General features: G+C 40.2%; 1 long non-coding RNA gene across 1 annotated transcript in view; it reads right to left on the bottom strand.

Annotated features, from left to right (window-relative positions):
• LOC121897022 overlaps positions 1-2,751 on the bottom strand; it is a 111,632-nt gene extending 108,881 nt beyond the window's left edge. The window contains exon 1 of the long non-coding RNA XR_006096166.1: positions 2,643-2,751. This is a non-coding gene — a long non-coding RNA (uncharacterized LOC121897022). The remainder of the gene's footprint in view (positions 1-2,642) is intronic.
• Positions 2,752-20,337: the final 17,586 nt, after the last annotated feature.

The following is a 20,337-nucleotide window of genomic DNA, read 5'->3' as shown; positions in this document are numbered from 1 at the left end:
GGAAGCATCTGTAGACAGAAATGGTTAATATGATATTTATCTTTTTGATAAATGTCCATATCAACAAAATACCCCGTTTGTGAAAATCTTTTCCCATCTGTTTTTGCTTAGCTTTTTGTTGTATCTTTATAAGCATATTGCTTTTAATCATGTAACACTAGCAGTATAGAGGAAGCAGCTGAATGACTTACTATTCAGTGATCCTTCCAAACCACTAATTTTGCTCTTTGGAGCAATTCATCCAATATGTCTTAACCTCTTCCACTCCCGCCCCCCTACCATAGACCCATTTTTTGGGGGGACAGCGGATCTTTAGGGGGAGACAGCAGGTCAACAGTATATGCCACATACATCATCTGAAAGCTGGGAACTGGAAGATTAATTTGAGATGCAGCTCAGCACTGTGGGTCAAGTTTTTCTAGTAATAAATTTGTAATAAATTTGTAAAATGGGCTCGTCGAATCCACGAGAGTCTCAGCTTTCCAGTCATATCAAATGTATGCAATTCCAAGACTGTTAAGGAACCCCAGTATGCAGAAATATTCAAATACACCATTCTCAGAATAGGCGAAAATAACTATACTGCACTCAAAAAACTGCATGTTTTTGTCAAAAACTGCATGGGATTAGCATAAAGTAGACATGTCTGTAAAGGGGAGACACGTGGGTACCCATAGAACATGTTTTCATTCAGATATCTTCAGGTGTGAGGTCAAGGGACCCATCTGAAAATGACTATGCCAGTTTTTCCCTCACCAAAGTTTAGCCTAACTTTGAAGTGTTATTCAGCCCCCTTCCCAACAAGCTAGCATGACATGGTTGGTAGCGATGGATGCCTTAGATCATCTAGTTTCACATGATACCAGTAAAACTGAGCCTGCTGAAAGACAGTAATGTCAGCTGAGGAGCCCAGTGTCCCCAGGGAGTAGAAGACATATTGTTGCAGTTAAATCTAGCAGTTTACACTTTAACCTCTTTGTCACAGTGTCATTTTAAAACATATCAAGATGCCAAAAGTTGCCGGTAACAGGGCCATAAATACCAGTAAATATTTTATGATCCAAAGACTTTTGGAGTTGACTGTGTCACTACTAGACTTTTGTCTAATAGTGTTGTGACTGAGTCGTGACTGAAATAGAAATAGAAACCCACTCAAAAGAAATGCGTCACATTTACAGAGAAGTTACAGCAAAGAAACTCATGATTGCATGTATAAAGTCCCCCCTCACCCCCTCCCGCCAAGCCTGAGTCTCTGCCAAAACTTCAGCCAATTCAGTTTCGCAGCCACTCTGACAGGAAGCTTTTCCCTCCCCCTTCTTCCTCAACCCCTCCTCCGGCTAGGGTGGGCGTGCTGAGGGAACACAGAGCATGCAGATGTTGACTTTCCACAACTTAAGTTGTGCCCACATCCGTTTCGTGTGAAGACTTTTGCAACCTATAGAAGGCTGTTCATACTAACAGTAAAACAGCAGGCACCAAAATACAGTATATCTTCAGTGCAGTACACTTATAGCACCACGCTGAAGCTTAGAAACAAGAACAGGCGAAACAGAAACTTAAAGTCTGCGAGTGAGTGAAAGAGTTTGTGAGCATATAAGTGGGTAAGAGAAAATTCCAAGGAATGTACAGTATGTACTAACCTGGAAAGTTTTAAATAAAAAAGCTCCTATTGACAAGCTTTTGTTTAGCTTTTAAAAACATAATTGTACGCTTCAGCATGAACACTTTTTCCTGTCAGCACCTACCCGCTGAGTCGATGCATTGTGACATTTTCTTGTCTCACCAAGCTAATCACCACTCTGCCTCTGCCTCGTAACAGGTCTGTCTCATTCAGTCAGAGGGAAAATGCAGAGCAATTTTCAAGGAACTCTGCTCCATCATTAGCCTGCTCATTGAAACTTCTCAGAAAATCAACCTTTAGGTTTAAACGACCTAGTTCTCTCTACGGCCCATATTCAAACCCAAACACATAATGACTTCCTGATAAAACTGCAAGAAATGAATAAAAATAGTAGACTCCAGACACAGGGGCAAATGTCAGCACACATAGAGATCTTTTTTGCACTGTCAGATTCACTACTAGGCCACTGAGATGGGATCACCACACCCTTAAAAGTCTCCCGATTCGTCTCTTCTATGGATATACTGTCAGTCAAACAGGCTATTGTTTCATTCAGCGGCCTAATTGAGAAACTTTAAGCAAACCAGGCAGTAAAAATCCCGCAGAAACTTGTCCTGTGTCTGTTTGTTTTTGTCCGTTACAGTTCAGGAATTTAACGTTTTAACTGTATAGTTGCTATGACATTCGGTACATTGCGGCATCCTCTAACGTTAACGGTACAGTATACGAACGCTATATCATCTACTTTCACGTATTTTTTTGTTTGTTTGTAAAAAGTAATAGCTTACACGTTTTCTTCTTCACTTGTTACGCTACATGACAGCTGTTTTGCACCAGCACCGCTACTACTACGAGTCACGAGAACACGCGCGCGCGCGCGCGCGTACACACACACACACACACACACACACACACACACACACACACACACACACACACACACACACACAACGGTCACATAGCACAAACACACAGTAGGCTACAAATTAAAAACTCCGTCCAAACACAACTTTTTTCTCACCTGTTTTGGCACTTTTGGCTCACTTGGCTGCAGCACCGACGCGTCTTTTCATACTAAATACGGCAGATGAGCTTTAATACAACGTGTAAGAGTTGTTTACAAAGTTTCATCGTGGACTCCGATTGGTCTGAGTGAAGTTCAGTCGACGCCCCAAAACCTCGGTCACCGGGCCGAGTCTCAATAAACGCTGTTTCCTGGATTCGTTGCCTTTCTGTAGACTGAAATAAGAGAAGGGCGCGAGCTGCGATAGAGCATTAGGTAATATAGAAAATTAGGTAGGGTAATAATTTATTGATTGATTGATTGATTGATTTTTGCTTTCTTAAGCAAAGGGTTGATCTCTTAAGTTAGTGGTTCTCTAAGTGGGGTCTGGGGAATCCCAGGGGTCCTTGAAGGGGTTCCAGGGGGTCCCCAGCAGAAAGAGGAATAATTTATTCTCACTATAATTCCATCCATAAGTAACACAATGACAGAGTGTATGATTATGTTGGCTGTGGTTTCCATACACTTTCTGTGATAACACATCTAACAGCAAAAATCTTATCAGATGGGGGACCCTGGGACAAAATCAAATAGGTGTGGTCTAATGTGGTCTAATTTGTGTCAGTTTAGGGATCCTTGATGTGAAAAAGTTTGAGAACCACTGTCTTAAGCTTTTATTTGCAACTCTATGCAGACATGCAGTATGGATGTATTAAATGCATCCATGAGAACAGAGAGTTTTCCTATTTTGGCTACTGTGCACCGGTGGTTCCCAGATGCTGGGACCCACCAAGAGGTTGCTCTTAATCTGAGGGGTTGCAATGATTTACAACTTTATTGCTCATGAATTACTGTATCATTTTACATCTCAGGCCAATAAAGAGTAGGCCCATTCAAACAAAACAGAATTTTTGGTGGAAGTGGCCTCCACACATTGATATATGTAACCTGTGACAAAGGGTTAATAATAGACAAAACTTTGGCTTAAAGGGTCACAAACCTAAAACTGGCCAACACCAAATAGCAAAAAAGTGTTAGAATCTGCCTCACATACATGGGATACATGGCTTGAGGGAATACATTAGTTAGCACCTTTTAATTTTACATTAAAGCTGAAACAATTAGTTGGGTAAGTGATTAGTTGATCCATAGAAAATTAATCAGCAACGATTCTGATAATTGCTCAAGTCATCTTTCAAGCAAAAACACCAAATGTTTTCTAGTTCTAGCTTCTCATTTGTGAGGATTTGCTGCTTTCTCCTCAAGATTATTGTTTTTACTTTAGACTAAACAATTATCCAATTCATCTGGAAAATAATCTGCAGATTAATTGATAATGAAAATAATTGTTGGTGGCAGCCCTACTTGACTTGTTCAGTGAACTAAGATCATACACATACCCTCCATGAAGTAGATAATTTGCCCTGTACTAATGCAAATGTATGCAAGAGTTATTCAGTCACAGCAGGCCATGCTAATAGTACTCATTAGTACTTATTTTGGCCTGTCAATTTATAATATCTTATGAAAATTAAACATAACACAGCCTTATGCACAGTGTTTTGAGATGTCAAGTGAGCAGCCACATATTCTGCTGCAAAACGAAATAGTACTGAGCTGTACGGAAGTACTGTATATCCCAGTGCTCACCACCTTTAGGCGATTACAATTGGAACTGGGAAAATGTATTCCCTATGAATTAAACATTGTTAGAATTATTTCATGTCTAACTGAATATTGCCTATATAACAATAAATCCTATGTCTGTGATTTACAAGCTCACTACTCTTTCTAAGGCAGCATCAAACTAGACAGAGAAACAACTATTTCTGATTTCTAGGGAATACCTTTGTAACATTTGTTTGTCTTTATGGCTTCTAATGTATTTTACTGCATGAATGTGCCTTTAAGCAAATAATAAATTGCTATCTTTGCATCTGATGGCTTCCAGTCTGATTCATTGTTATACTTTAAGGGCTTCACTGTTTGCAATTGTATAGTAATTTCCAATATAAACCTTCCAGGTGTGTTCACATATAGAAATCTAATTTTCTCCCCTCTGAAAATGATAATTGCCTACTATCACTTGGAATCATATATGATCACGTGTTAATACACTGAGAAAAATCTACAAGGGACAGACAGACTCTACAGGGAAATAAGTATTAATCCAGTGTTAATCACTTAGCACCTACTGTCTTTATAGTAACCACTGGGTGATCACGTTGAGATGAAACAATTAACTGTCACTTGACTGGTGGGTTCACCTGAAGATGTCACATTAGAATTGTTAAGGATGGACGGGACCACACAGAGAGCCGCATGATGACCATTTTCGACTGTGTGACATCTCATTCCACTGCAACGAGAGCGAAATGGTCTGCAACATTGCTGACCTTCAGAAATCCACCATGGCAGCAGAGCATGTAGGGCTTTCTCTGCCCGCCATCCCACCCAAACTGGTCAACCAGCTTCATGAAGGCTTTTATGGCCCAGCTCATTCGGATCAACCTGCCTTTGTTTTGCCTCCTCCTCGAAGTGTCCTGGAAAGAACCACTGAAAACAGAGTTTTCCTGAGAGGGAAGAGCCACACAGAGACAGGCTGTCCCAGTGTGCCCCTCCTGGAAGAGGCCCTCGCAGCCCTCCTGATTCCTCACTCAGCTGACTGGGCAGCAAGCAGGAAGCCGCAGCCTCCACTAGAGCAGGATATTGTTGGGCATCGTTGTTTTACTCTGCGTACTTCCTTGTTCCCAAAAAGACAGGAGGTTTCAGACAGCTGAAAGACTCTGCATTCTGAACAAATGCATTGCCTGAAAGATGTTCAGCATGCTAACCATCAGGAAATTGCTGGAACTGGTTCAACCAGGCGACTGGTTCACCACCATCGACCTGAAAGATGCTTATTTTTATGTCGAGGTGGTGCTGGAACACAGGATGTTCCAGCATTTCGTCCTCTAGGGGATAACCTACGAGTACAACAGGCTACCTTTTGGCTACTCCCTGGCTCCCCGCATGTTCAGAAAGTGTGTGGATGTGGCGCTGCAGTCTTCTTGTACTTAGACAACCTCATTGTCATGGCTAAGTCCAGAGAGTTGTCCATTTTCCACACTGCCAGGTTGGTGCTGCACCTAACCTGGTTAAGTTTTGCCATCAACTGGAAGAAGAGCCACACCAGCAGGTGGAATATCAGGGAGTCATGTTCGGCACAGTCAGTCTGCAGGCTGTTCTGTTGGAACAGACAGACAGCCCTGCAGCAGGCAGTCTTTACACTGCAGCAGCGAATGGCAGTAACAGCTTTGATTGCCATGCAGGTACTGGGGCTCATGACGGCGGACCGTCCAGTTGTTCCATTGGGGCTCCTGTACACGTGCCGCCTGCAATAGTGGTTCACCAGCCTGTGCTTGGATCCCAAGAGGCACAAGCACCACTTGGTTAACATTCCTCACCCAGCACCCCTGTTTGTGAGTCGAAACAACACCCACTGCCTGCTCTGGATCCACCACAGGACGATCCACCCTTGGGGTTGGACGCGTTTGCATGTGTGCTATGGCCAAGGAGGCTGTGTAATGCCCTTCCTCCTCTTCATCTCATTCCCCCTCTGCTGGAGAGAGTGAGACAAGAGAGACTGTTGGTCATCCTGATAGCCCAGCCCTGGTCTATTCCCCGGATGCGGGGGCTCTGTCCCAGGATTTGGACTTGATAGGCGTGCTGCCCATGTTGGGCCAACTTCTCCAGGCTTGGCTCCTGAGAGGGACAGGCTGATGCAGGCTGGACTGTTCGCACAGGTGGTGCAGACCATCCATGCGGTGAGAGCAGGATCCACCATTGCCTGGTACAAGGCTAAGTGGTTGGGATTCCAGCGCTGGTGTGAGGAAAGGAGATTAGACCCACTGTCATGTGCAGTGGGAGATGTTCTCTCCTTTCTACAACATCTGGTGGAGAAGGGGCTGTCTCATGCCAATGTTAAAGTGTATGCAGCAGCTACTTCCTCCTGTCATGAGAACTTTGGCGACAGACCTGTCTTTGCCTATCCCCGCGTCAAACATTTCTTGCAGGGGGTTAGGAGACAACGACGGGTGATGCATGTCTCTAGCCCCCCAGAGGGAACTGCTGCTGGTGCTCAAGACCTTAGTGAGTGATCCCTATGAGCCTCTGGTGCACTACTCTCTGAAGGCGTTATCATTCAAGACATCTTTGCTGCTTGCACTGACCTCAGCTAGAGTGTGAGTGAATTGTGTGCCCCTCCTCTGTTCCTAAGAACATAAGGATTTCATTTAGGTCGAGAACTATTCAGCTAGAAGCATTTTGTCCTCCACCCCATGGGGACGCAAGGGAGGCAAAACTGCACCTCTTGTGCCCAGTACATGTGTTGGCATAATATGTTGAACACATGGCCCCCTTTTGGCGCACTGAAGCGCTGTTTGCATGCTATGGAGAGGGAGTGGCTGGTAAAACCGTATCCAAGAAGTGCCTAGCTAGTTGGCACTAGATAGAGGTTTGTATTCTACACACACTTGTGAAAAAGCACTTGTGCTTCTCAGCACTTGTGAAAAAGGTGGTGCCCCCCCCCCACCCCCGGGCATTTATACGCCTGCATTCTTCCGTGACTTGGGGGATGGGGTGTGCAGGGTGTCTGTTGTATAATTGTGACCCCTGTGAGGTTAGGCCATGGTATATGGTACCATGGTACACCCAGTTCATGTTCATGTTAAATGGGCTGGGTTGGGCCCCCTACTGCTCCACTTAAGCAGCTAGTATTATAAAGTAGTAGGAGGACTGTGCGACTAACCTATAGCCAGTTGGGCTCAGTGAGGCAGTCTGATGACGTGTTGTAGTAGGGTGAACTTTCATTGGGCTCAGCCTACTGTACCCACAGAGTCCAGTAGAGGGCAGAGCCTGTGTGAGATAGAACAAAGGTTATGATATTGTAACCCTAGTTCTGTAAGCACAGATGGAGCCCTCTACCTATGAACCCTGCAGCTCCCACAAAGTCAGCTGAAGTGGTTTCAAGATGGGAACTGCAATGAGGCGTTGCCTTATATACTGTGTGAGATACATGTAAACGGTAGGTGCATCATGATTGGCCATGTGGCCACGTACATGCAAATTTCAGTGGGTGATTACGTTCGTGTGATTGGAGAAGAGTATTACATTCTTACCTACAAGCAATTTAGAGTATCCTTTGACACACAAATCCTCTGTGGGTTTTTGGAGTGTGAAAAGAAACTGGAGAACCACACAGGCACAAGTAGAGCATGTGAATAGAAGGGCCCCAGCTTGTCTGTGGATTTATTCAACATACCGGATAGGACATCATCTGGGAAATGGACATTCAGAAGGCTCCCTGTTTTTGGTGTCACCATTTTCCAGATCATTGTGCAACAATTCACCTTTACTCACATTAATGAATCTCTTCCATGATAGACGTGACCTTATCGACCCGAACAACTCTCATGTGACATTCGGATATAAACAACTGTCCCACAGGTTTGAATGCCTGTGACCTACAACCAGCTAGCAGAACTGATGAAGCCTCATGGTTGAGTTGAGAAATGTCAGTGCTATTTTGTTGTACGTGGATGAATTACATGAATTCTACCAGAGATGCTGCCAGAAAAGGGTTGTATCAGACTAGAAGTGACCTTGGTCAGCAACTGTGAGAACAAAAGAAGTAGTTAATGAAAACAAGAAGTCAGCAACAACAATCGTAAACCTTAAAAACCCAATATGTAAATTTTCTGCATTAAACTGTCTAAAAATGACTAGGCTTATGTTATATATTTTGTTGAGTTGTGTACTTACATTATCCCAAATGTTTCCAACAAGTTTCAAACCAAGAGAAATCTGTACTTTTAATCAAGGTAATGGTCTGTTTCATTTGGTCCCCTGTCAATGGCATCATATCCCCCTTGCGCATGTGTCAGTGTTGCGGTTGTCTGCTAGATGCTTACATAAATTGACCTTTTATCCAGTTTTAAGCCACCATTTTACAATATACTCTTTAGATCTTGGTCGTTTTTCACTATATATTTTAGCTGGATGAAGGATTTTAGTCATTGGACATCTGGATCTTGATTTATCAGAGAAACAAGCTGAGCAAACGCTAGCGGCAGCTCAGCTCTCAACCCCTCCCGGACGTCCTCTTTCCACCGAACAGCATCAGAGAAACACTGATTTTTAATGTGAAATTACTTTATTCAGCGTTTTTACCGGTTTTAATCAGTAAGTCCATTTGTTTTCGAGAGGAGGAGACCTCTGCGTGTAATTTGGCCCTGGGTAAAAACCTCCTGAATATCTGGATCTTAAGTTATCAGAGAAACAAGCTGAGCAAATGTTAGCAGCAGCTCAGCTCACAGCCCCTCTGGACATCCTGTGTCCTCCGACCAGTGTCAGAGAAAAACTGATTTTCAACATGAAACTGCTTTATTCAGTGTTTTTACTGGTTTTAATCACTGGGTCCATTTCTTTTGGAGAGGAGGAGATCTCTGCAGATAATTCGGCTCTCTGTAAAAACGCTGACTGCAGAGCACTGTCTGTACGACAATGGTTGTTGTTTAACAGTGAAGACATAACTCCCATGATCCCATGCTTCTTCACGACATCATCAAATTCAGTCTTTTTTAATTGTTTTGATTGAGAGACCCCTAGCGGCAGAAAATTACATATTGTGCATTCAACTCTCCTGCCAATATATACATTAACTTGTAAAATCCCATTTGTTAATAAGTAATTATAGCCTAAATTAATTGTTCTTTTCCGAGCATTTTAATGACTTCTTACCTGCTAATACTGTCTGCAGTGTGTGTAGAATACAAATGTTATTTACATCAGTAGCTCTGACTTTTTTCCCCCTTTTTGTGCTCATACATAGTATATGTCTTATTATTGATCCTCGCATCTGTGATATTTCCTGTGTATTAAGAAGGTAATTAGAATTTGTGTGAGTGTGTTGATTATATATCTATGGATGTATTCATACCAGCTTTTCTAATATAAGGTGTTCCATGTCATCCTGTTTGCCTGCTGCTTCAGTAAAAATCATCTGTATTTTTAAAGCCTCAAAGAAGGTTCTGATTAATGAATATGAATTTCACATGAAGAGCCAGAAAGAGAATCCACCACCTTGGTGGGCTCATGTGATAAGTCTATTATAGCAGTGGATTTAACTGAAGGGCTGGCATTGATGAGACAAGATCATAATCTTGAAGATAAGAAAAAGAAAAGACGAAATGCATTTCTTCACAGGCTCCATGGTGTCCATTTAACAGGGCGCAAGGAGAGGAGAGTGAAACAAATGTGTTCACAATTGACATTTAGGATTTCAAAGAAACATATGTGCAAGCCTTTTGGTTTGATGACCCCCCCCCCCCTCCCCTTCTTGCTTTATTTCATTCTCACATGCATGCAATTGCACACACATTTATCATCACATGCTAAAACACATATTTAATGCTGGGCAGTGGTTTCTGTTTTGAAATTACAGCTAATAATATTTTGTAGATCTTGGTCTAGAAAAATCTATTCAGCCATTGCCATTTGGGCAAGAAGTGTGGTGCCCTAGGCAAGATTTTAGCTGGTGCCCTTTGCATTGTAGCCAATCTCACCACCAGTGTCCATATACTTACACAGAAACAGCAGGGCTTAATGTCTTTGAGATTTTCTTTTAGTAACAAAAAACCCCCTCACAAAATAAAAACAGAATTAAAGAAACAAGTGACATAAAATTAATTCTAAATACAGACTTGGACGAAATTATTGGTACTCTTGCATTTTATTAAAATAATGTGCCATTTGCCCTGAACATTGTTGAAATTAAAAGATATTTTATTATCAATGCATATCTATGTTTGGTTTGCAGTGGAACAAAACAAAATATTTGTGAAAATAACTGAATTCATGCTTATTCTACGAAGACAATTCTATAATAGCTTGGACAAAATTATTGGTACCCTTTAGAAGTTGTAATAAATAATTGATTTATAGTGATACTTTAAGAAGACTATTGTGTTTTAATTAGTATCACAGATGTTTTCAATCTTATAATCGCTCATACAGCCAATTTAAAAGGAGAAAATTACTCACTCTGCTGTTTTATGCCACTGTGTGCATCTCACTGAACATGGAAAACAGAAGGAAAACTAGAGAGTGGTCTGAAGACATTCGAAAAAAGGTAATAGCCAAGCATGGTCAACGTAAAGGTTACAAGACCATCTCCAAAGACCTTGATGTTCCTGTGACAACTGTTGCCAATATTATTAAGAAGTTTAAGGCCCATGGAACTGTAACCAACATCTCTGGGCGTGGTCGTAAGAGTAAAATTGGCCCGAGATTGAACAGAAGGATTGCTTGAATGGCCGAAAAAGAACCAAGGAAAACTTCAATACAGTTGATCCTCAAGTTCAAGGTACAATAGTTTCAAGTTGCACCATCCATCACTGTCTGAATGAAAATGGGCTCCATGGTAGAAGACCCAGGAAGACTCCACTTCTAAGAGGGAGACACACAAAAGCCAGACTGGACTTTTCCAAAATGCATGTTGACAAGTCACAGTTTTCTGGGAGACTGTGCTTTGGACAGATGGAACAAAATTAGAGCTTTTTGGTAAATCACACCAACCCTATGTTTACAGAGGAAAAAAAATGAAGCCTACAAAGAAAAGAATACCATGCCTACCGTGAAACATGGAGGAGGCTTAGTGATGTTTTGGGGTTGCTTTGCTATCTCAGGCAGTGGGTGCCTTGAATCTGTGCAGGGCAAAATGAAATCAGAAGTATATCAAGGCATTTTGGAGTGAAACATACAGCCCAGTGTCAGAAAGCTGTCTTAGTCACAGGTCATGGGTCTTCCAGCAAGATAATGACCCAAAACATACATCAAAAAGCACCCAAGAGTGGATGAGAAGAAAATGTTGGACCATTCTGAAGTAGCCTGCTAAGAGTCCTGACCTGAATCCCATCTGTAGAAAGAGCTGATACTTGCAGTTGGGAGACGGCACCCATCAAACCTGAGAGAACTGGAGCAGTTTGCTCAAGAAGAGTGGGCCAAACTACCAGTGGGGAAGTGTAGAAACCTTATTCAGAGTTACAGAAAGTGCTTGACTGCAGTTATTGCCTCCAAAGGCTGTGCTACAAAATATTAAGTTAAAGGTACCAATATTTTTGGCCATGCCATTTTCATTTGTTTTACTGTATTAAATAATATATCAAGTTGTAAATCAAAAGCAAAGTTTCAGTTATATTCAATGTGAAATAAAGAATGATGGATACCATATACTTCTGTCAGTTTCAACTTTATACAGAGAAAATTTAGTTTTTTTAAAAAAAGGTGGAAGGGTACAAATATTTTAGGCCACGTCTGTACAACAAGCGATTGTACAAAATACGATATTAAAGAAACCAGTGCAGTCATAAAAATATAAATATAATATAAATAAGAGTATTGCACAAGTATAGTACAAAAAAACTATATTACAGAAACCTTAGTGCATAATGGCTCCATTTTAGATACAAAAAAACTCTATAAAATAAAAACAGTATTAAAAAAAACAAGTGACATGAAATGTATTGTAAATACAATATAAATAAGGTATTGTACAAAACATGATATTAAAGACACCAGTGCAGACATAAAAAAATATAAATATGATATAAATAAGAGTATAGTACAAAAAAACCTCAGTGCAATATGCATAATGTATCATTGTTCTACATTAAACATGGGGCTATATACAAAATACGGCCCCAGGGCCAGAACTGCCCCCTGGACCATTAAATCCGTCCCACAACGTCCTCAAAGGAAAACAAAATGACCCACAAAAAATCAATAAAAAGGCAGCATTATGTTAATGAATCATAAGGCAAATGACTACAATGATTGTTGTTATCCTGCTGTGCTGACAGAGGAGAGTAAAACCTCGATTTACATCCTTGCCAATATGGAAAGATATGTTAAAGATTATAAATGACAACAGTACTAATTTTTGTACTTTTGAGATCAATTTTCAGAAGTCCAATTAGTAATTGATTGTACTTAAATCTAGAAAAATAAAATTGCCAATACTGGACAGACTACCACAATATAAGAGTAATTTCTATTCTATTCCATTCAATTCTAGTTTATTCTTTTCAGTACCATAATTGTTGTGGACAATTTCATCATGTACTAGCTCCACGGGGTTTACTCCCACCCAGAGTGGTGGTTGCATGATGGCTATCATGTTATTTGATTGCACTACTTTCATGGCCATCCGGCCCCTTGGTGACACTCAAAGTGAAGCAGGTGGACAGTAGCATGGGGTCCTGGATTACAAACTATTTAATTGACAGATAGTGCAGTTTGGCCTCCCCCAGAGCATTGTGGTGGAAATACTGCAGAATAGAAAGGAAGCTCGCTGGGAACCACGCTGTCACCTTTTATATTCACTCTCTGCACAGCAGGCTTCAGAGCAGACTTTTCTTGATGGCTCTTTCGTTGCGGGATGCATCAGTAAGGGCAGAGAGGAGAGGTATAAGTCCACCTTGAAATTTAGAAATAGTAGTCAACTAGTATCAGCACATCAAGTTATAAAGAATTCAATCATTTAGTGCAAGGAGATAATACAGGTTGAGGATATATGAACATATACAACGCACTACATGTCCATTCAGTAGTGGTCAGTGAACTGCTCTCTATGGCAGGGGGGTCAAAGGGATCAACACTATCAGACGTGTTTTTTTCTTCTTCATGTCCTTGGTTGTATTCTGTTTGGTAAGGTGAGTCCAAGGAGTTCAAATCCAAGCGTAAACTTGATTTTGCCACTGAATACTAAACCAAGTTAAGCAATCAGACTGTTCCTAATAAGTTAAAAAGACCTGCTGACATTGCAATAATAACATGGCATTTAAATTGGTAGTTTAGATCTCTGCGGTATGCTCTTAGCAACTGGCACTTACTGTATGTATAACCTGGCCAAAGGTATCTTTACATCAGTATTACACTTCAACACATGAGTTAGAGCAATAAATCAACCATTTTACATGTATTATTTTGTGCAGTGTAAACCTCAATATACTATAGTAAATTATATATTCTGTAAAATTATTAAAAGGGGGTAAAATGTAAAGATTACAGTGTTTCCCCTAGGTTGACTGCTGTTGACTGGGGGCAGGGTCTGAGCTAAACTCAGGAGAGACTCAGTAGCCACACATTTCTCTGTTTTGCGTGTTCAGGTTAGGCTAACCCACTGTTGCTAACTTGGGAGCTAACCCTTTTCACTTTTCCAGCAGTTGGGGAAACAACAGACGTGACTTTTCTTGGTCTTGGCAAGCTGCAGCATGTATTAACTGACACACTGTGGTCTGTACTGTACATTTACTGTCAGATTGACAATTTACTAACCTTTTCCTCTGGTCTGCTTGCATTCACCGTCACTTTTCTGCTACTCACACTCACTCAACCATACAATCACTACATACACAGATTACACACTGCCCTATTCCTTAAAAGGAGGTACACTACCAACAGTTTCCCAGGCAACAACACAGAGGTTGACCCATGTTTCGGAACAGTGTTGCACAGAGACATCCCTGAACGCTATTGATTTCTGAATTAATGGATATTTGGCATTATTTCTGGCATTAAAAAATAGTTTTTTTGGCCCGGCAGGGGTTCTTGTTGGCCTGGTAGGCTGCCGGGCCTGTACAATAATAGGGGAAACACTGAGATTACATTCCTATATGAAAGAGGGCTCTTTTCTCCTAATCTTAAAGCACATGTCACCTGTCTTCTTGATTGATGAGTTTTGCTCCACTTTGCCCCTAAAGTGACTGCAAACTGCAACATGTTTCAGTTATTTTCTGCATTAATTTGCATTGCAAATGTATTTGATTAAAAATCTGATTTAAGACATAATTTTTGTCTTCATTTAGCTCAGAAATCCCAGCATAATTAAAATCAACACATCACATAGGTTGATTGTACCAGGGACATGCAGAGGATGTCCAAATTCATAAAAGGCGACTTTTATGAATAATTAAATATAAGTAATAATACATAAATATATACCTGGAATGACTATTAAAGGGACATTAAAATGTTTGTATTTAAAACAAACCCATGACTGAGGTTGGTTCAAACACTGCTACATGACAGTTAATTAATGATACATGCAAAGAAATTAAGTGTATTTCAGTAAATTCTCCTCACATGTTAACCAGCCCAACTCTTACCTACTGTAGCCCTCTGACAGACATCTTCACATCCAGAAGCTCAGCTTAATACTGCTGAGCAATAATGGGCAATAAGAAGATGATGATATTGTAGGGCTAAGATACTATGTGCCAACAAAGTAGTTTAATATTATTCACATATCATATCATAATACTGAGGCTTGGAAGGCATCATTCATTTAAGCCACGATTCTAAAAAGCAACACATAAGCTTTAGATAAGGTGTATTAGACACTGACTTCTAAAAGATTTTAACAGTTAACATCCCCTCATCCCTCCCTCCCTCCAAAAATACTGAAAAAATACTGAAAAAAGTGCTTGAATTTAACTATTTTCCTAAATATATAATGACATTTACTAAATAGTTAACATTCAACATTCATGTAAATATAGCTGCATTCACTGTCCTTATACATGTATTCACCTATTGAGCAAACATAACATAAAATCCAAAGACATTAATAACACAATGACAACATCACCACTGACTATAGTTAATGCAGATCAATTGGCTGCTAGAAACTCAGATTAATTTAATTCATTAACTTGTGCGATGACAATAACAGTCCCCTGAACGTTAGTTCCATGCTACTGAGTTTCGTCAACTACAACCAGTACTACAACTACAGCTTTACCTCGCGGTAAACTATAAACACTAACATATACTAATATAAATTCTCTATCAGCTAAGCTCAGAAACAAGATGAGATACAGAGTATATTGTTATGTCATGCTGGATGTAGCACTAACAACAGGAATTTATTTATTTATTAAAAAACTCTCCAGAGCAGGGGCACTTTCTCTCTAAGAGGCCAAACGGGCAGGTGCTCAAGCCCCCTTTGAGGTCTATATATGCATGTGCCCGGATTGTGCCATGCACTCCAGAATGAACCATAGAAGCATTTTCTAATATGCCGACTCTATTGGTGCTTTCCAAAACCATTATAAATCACTGTTAAAAAATATGTGTTTTTATATGTTTTATGGTGTGACAGCTGTGGTTAAGGTCTGGTAAGGTTTAGGCACAAAAACCACATGGTTAGGGTTGGGGAAAGATCATGGTTTGGGTTAAAATGATGACTTGAAACATGGTGTGGGTTAAACTTACTTCTTTAAAGTTAGGCAACCTTTGTCGTCATGGCAACAGTAAACACCACAACAATCATACTTACAGTTTTTAAAAAACTGGTCCGACACATAGTTTGAAACATGACACTCACGGTTGGAAAGTGAACAGTGGTCTCCTGCAGCTAAGTCCACTTCTATGTAGTCATCCACCCAACCCGCCACGTCCAATTATAGAAATCTGTCACCTTATATTGACATCGTCTGAACCGCATCACTCTCCGTCATAATTACTATGGCGGCTAGATGGCGTCTGTCACTCAAACGTAACTACAGGTCATTTTTGCTGGCTGAATTTTCAACCTATACTGTTGTTTTTCTTTTGAGGCAGGCAGATTAAAATGGCTACACTGACCCCTAAGTGCTGCATATTGACACTGTGAACAATGAAATTATGTGTGTTAATCTGTGTTTCCCATTTTTTGTCTACAAGAGCCAGCTACCTATCTCTGAGTGTATACAGGTAACTCTTTTAATTTAATTAGAAGATATGAGAATAGAAATAGGTTGTTTTTTTTCCCAGACAATGAAAACAGTACGCAAATCGATAAACTGATTCTTAATTAAACCCCACAGTTTTGATCTTTGGCTCTAACTATACTAAGTGGATGCAGTAGTTTTTTTTGTGGGTTTGCTTAATTATGATGCTTAATCCTAGGCTTTCCAGAGGGTTATACTACAGCACAGCAGTAATTAAATCAACTGAACTGACTTGGAATGAGAAAATGTTTCTTTCTTTCTTAATCTTTCTTTCAGACATGGAACAATGTAGGAAAATCTTAATATTATTCTGTTTAGAAGGTGTGATTCAGATAATGGTAATTATTTGCAGATTTCAGCAGAACAGGCTTGAGATGTGAGAGCTACACACAAGACTGACAATGGAACACAGGGACACTACAGACAAATAAATGAATGTGAGATACAAGGGACAATTTAAAACAAGATCTTATCTAAACCTTGTTCATATGAGCTATGTTTGCCCTTTCAAAGGATAGAAGCTACAATAAACTCCATTTTTTCTTGATACTGATTGATTCTGGCAATATTTTCATCAATGTTTCATTATAGATCTCTGATAATATATGCTACTGATATCAGTAGACTTTGATGGTAAAAATCTATCATGAGCAGATAAAGAAAACTTCAAACACACACACACACACACACACACACACACACACACACACACACACACACACACACACACACACACACAAATGCACACATACAGTACATGTCATCACATTTGACAAAATCACTCCTGCTCATTTCTAGCAGGACATCAATTAATCATTTTAGAGGTTTTTTGCTGGATTACACCCCAACTTGCATGTGTTGTTCTTCAACCTGTGACCTTGACAAGGGTATAAAATAATAATACAAAATAGCTGTAAAACACATCATTTCTTCAGCATCTTTTACACAAGAAATGTAGTCAAAGTGTGTCACACAAAGATATTAGGATAAATGACAGACCTGTGTTCCTTGACCACTACATAATTATTCCTCATTGTGACATTCTCCACCTAACCAGCCATGGGAGAGGTGGGTTAGTGGTGGATGTGTGTGCAGGAAGGTCAGAGGCTGGATGGGGCCAAGGAAAAACCAACAGTGCCCTCCCCCTGTTGATGACTTTTTGTCTGAGGCTCACGTTGGGATGCCCAGGGAGTGCTAGCGGGCTAATTAGCACAGTGCCAAGTGCTTAATCCCCATCTAAGTCATTAGTCTGTGAAACAAACAGTGGTGCTCAGATTGGAGGTAATTAAGAGCGATCCCTGACACGCAGGCTGAGTGTTATTCCTCTTAGCTCAGCTTCACTGTCAAAGCAACTCTTTAGCTTACATTCACCAGCTCTGAAGCTTTTGCTGATGTACACATGTGCATATATGTGTTCATACTGTTCATACTTAGACTGACTCTCCTATACTGTAGCAGTCAACCCTGACAAGAAGAACACTGCAGGTCCTCAGCACAATTGTAAACCTAAACAGAATATATAGTTTAATGATTGTTCTTTTTCCATACTCCTCTGCAATCCTAATGCATTGTCTTCTTTCATTTATTCCCACTTTTCTCATCCGTTATTGTAGTCATGCTTGACATTCGACACCATTAAATTTAACTGCCAGGATATTACAGCTGGCCATGAGCAGGTGTGTCAATGTTCTCTGCAAAGATATGTCTTAGGGTGCCTGTGTTAAATTTATGACTCACAATTAAAGCCACTGAGACAGACTAGAGGCAGCTTATTTAATTTTTCTTATCATGAAAGAGTAATTTCTTTCAGCTATTGCAGTGTCTAAACATCAATTCTGCCCCGTGGACAGACGTTAGTTTCATAGCAGTTACTTGTTTGGAAAAGTAGTAATATGAACAATGAATAAATAAATGCTGACAAACACAGTGATACATTTGTAACAGCAGATGAAAGCAGATAAAACATAAATGAATGATTTCATTACCATTAACTTTGCAGAGGAGAGATTGTGATTACATTTCAAGAATGTTCTAGGTAGCCTATTACAGCAGATATTTGTGTTTTTCATGTGGCAGAGTATGTGTGGGCATTTATTTATCTGAGTCAACTGTTAATGGTATGCCTACCAGGGACACAAGCATGCTAAATGGGGTGAAACAAGAAATCCATCAATTCTAATCTCTGTGGCTTTGATGTGAAGTCCAACAACTGCAGTCATTGCCTTTCCTGTAATATCACATTGGAAGCTGACTGCACAGTGCAAATAAATAATATCACCCTAAAATTAAAATTCTGAGGGTAAATTGAGAGAGTGACACTGCACAGAGAATAAAGGATGGATAGATGAATCCATAGAGTCCTCAACTGAAAAAACAGGCACAATTACCAGCATTCTGTTTTGAAAGCCAAGGAAGATCAGAATGGATACAATTTGAATTTTGGTATTTGTGAGGACCTCCAACAAAATTACTGTATTACCCCAAAACTGACTGAAGTAGATGAAAGATTATTTATAGACACCTGAAATTATGTAAGGAGTATGAAAAGACTTTACAGCAAAGAGGTCATGGGTTTGGGTACTGGCCCTCATCATTTCTTTGTCAAAGGTGTGTGTAATCCCCCTGTGCATTTTCCTGTGACAGCCGACATGCATATTAGGTGCGTCAGAGACTTTAAATTGCTTGTACAGTAGGTGTGTATTCTGCATAAAGCATGCTGGGAGAAGCATCAGCTGCTATTATCTTAAAGAAAGAATTAGTAGTCCACATAACAAACAAACAAGTCTATTATAACAGCAAATATTGAAGATGAGCTTCCCATTTTCAGTCTTTGTGTGTGTTTGTATTTACATAAAAAATATGCAAATGGAAATTAAACCTGTGTACATTTTTCTGAACAAAAAGTAGGCATTTTCATTAGCATTCAGAGTTCTGAAAACTTGCATCCGTTTGGTGAAAAGAACAGGGCCAAAATTAAAAAAAATAAACCTTAATAATCCTGATTAAACAAGAGGAAACATTTCAGGTGTGACTCTCCAAAGGCAGAAGAGTCTACCTCTTTTTGTTTAAGGCTGGAAACAGCTCAGCTCTCTGTTTCTTGAGCCATGCCCTTTCTATAGCGATGCCATACTAACAAACATTTATGACCTGTGATGGACAAAACCAGTAGAGGCTTGCAAGTGTAAGTCACTGCCAGTAGGGGGAGAAAGAGCACACAAAGTGACAGATGCAATACTGCTTGTGGCTGGATGCCTCACTCACATAATGCACAGGGCAGATGAAGACATGCTTTTACAAGATACATACAGGAGTAAATGGGAATCTTTCCTGTACTTTACTTGCCCTCACCATTATTGTAGTGTGTTTTACAGATGGGCAGGCTGCAGGCATGTATGGATAATGTATCATAAACACTGTGTGTGTTAATGTGAAAATCAAATACACCAGCATTTAAAAATGACCTGTTTAGACATGTTGATACCACAAACACATAGATATTCACGTGTAGACAGAGGCTTCGCACAAAAGAGATGCTGAGATGTCTCCCTGTTGTCAGTTTGGTTTTACAGCAGGTAGACATGATGTCAGTCACCTTTAAAGGGTCTTTTTTTCAGTAAACAGAGTCCTTCATCTCACCAGGGGTTCCAGTGCAACAGCAAAGCTCAGGTGTATTCAGACCACCCACTGATCCATTTGGGCTGCAAGGATTCACATGTTACATCCTTGACACTTCACTTCAACAGAGAAGGAGGGAGCAGAAGGAGCACAGTCAGGGGGGTTATGTTTTTATGATTTCTGGTCTTTCATTAGTTGACTCAGTATGAAAAAATGTTAAGTTGAATTAAAAAACTGATAGCACATGCACAGTACATTTGGATAATACACTGAATCCCAACAAAGCC

This window comes from Thunnus maccoyii, chromosome 5, assembly GCF_910596095.1.
Source record: "Thunnus maccoyii chromosome 5, fThuMac1.1, whole genome shotgun sequence".
Classification (NCBI taxonomy): Eukaryota; Metazoa; Chordata; class Actinopteri; order Scombriformes; family Scombridae; genus Thunnus; species Thunnus maccoyii.
This window is presented reverse-complemented; position numbering and strand designations above follow the sequence as displayed.